The sequence below is a fragment of the Haliotis cracherodii genome, unplaced genomic scaffold, assembly GCF_022045235.1.
Source record: "Haliotis cracherodii isolate W230 unplaced genomic scaffold, xgHalCrac1.p SCAF_8, whole genome shotgun sequence".
Taxonomy (NCBI): domain Eukaryota; kingdom Metazoa; phylum Mollusca; class Gastropoda; order Lepetellida; family Haliotidae; genus Haliotis; species Haliotis cracherodii.
In genome coordinates this window covers 46,893,868-46,895,064 of record NW_027266341.1, presented here as the reverse complement: position 1 = coordinate 46,895,064, position 1,197 = coordinate 46,893,868, and positions in this window count along the sequence as shown.

Below are 1,197 nucleotides of genomic sequence, written 5' to 3'. Positions count from 1 at the left end.
TTTTAGACGTCAGTTTATAAAGGAATAATTGTGTGGTGTGTACTGATGTGTATCGTAAAATGTGTTAGTGCATACAGCAGACGTACCTACAATACAAGGGGGATTACATGATGATATTCAGTGGGAAGTAGAAGAATATCACAGTCGATTTGTATCACTGAGAGATGTATATCGGTAATAGATAATCTTAAAGTTAACAATCAATTTCCACTTGGCTTTATGAATGCAAACGTCCTCCTACACAGTAAGGAATGTGGCCTCCGAACAAACAAAAATAAACACTGGGGAGAAATATATCTTTCATATTCAAGATACACTGATTTAATCTAACCATACTTCAAATAATCGTGCTGCAAGCAACACAACTAGCCAATTACTCTCAATTTCAAGCGGTTATATGAAGAGTCTCTTTCTTAAACTGACTCATATTATTTTTATTGTATCTTTCCTGAATTTATTTGATATGAAAATATAATGAATACCAACGAAATACGAAAGATAAATACATTAAATGAAACCTTGACAGGGCAACTCCTGTAATCGGAGCCCACCTGTTTGGCGGACACCAGTAGTAGTATATTCCATAAAGGCCAAAATACAAAATATTAGCAACATTAATCTGAGCATGTTTCAAGCATGGACAGAGTATGATTTCATCGACCCATACTGCTGGGAAGTCGTGTTTACTATGTGACATTGCCGATTTCATTATTTGAGAATTGGGCTCTCAGGCCCCTCGGCCACATCGGCAGTGTATTCCATACGGCTTCACTGAAGTAAGATGACTAGAAGCATCTATTGTACAACAATGGGTTTAAGCACTAGAACTAATCAACAACTGCACTATTGTCTCCAGAATTAATTGATCTGTAAATGAAACATTATTAAAGTACAATTTGATCAGTATACTGTGAATAGATCAAGCACACTGCACATTGGAAAACAAATAGACAATGTCCTGTGGATATGGATACCTAAACAGCGTCATTTATAATGGACTATGCAATGTCTTTATACACTGAATGATTACAATGGGTGATTAACCGTTAACAAGTTATATAAGCCACTTACATTTATCTTGGATCCAATACAGTCACCCAATATAATGCGTTTGAGTAATGTGCCGTGATAACTAATGGCCTGCCTGCCCTATTAGAGCAAGAACGCAGTGATTCCATGTATATAACTTCCATAAAA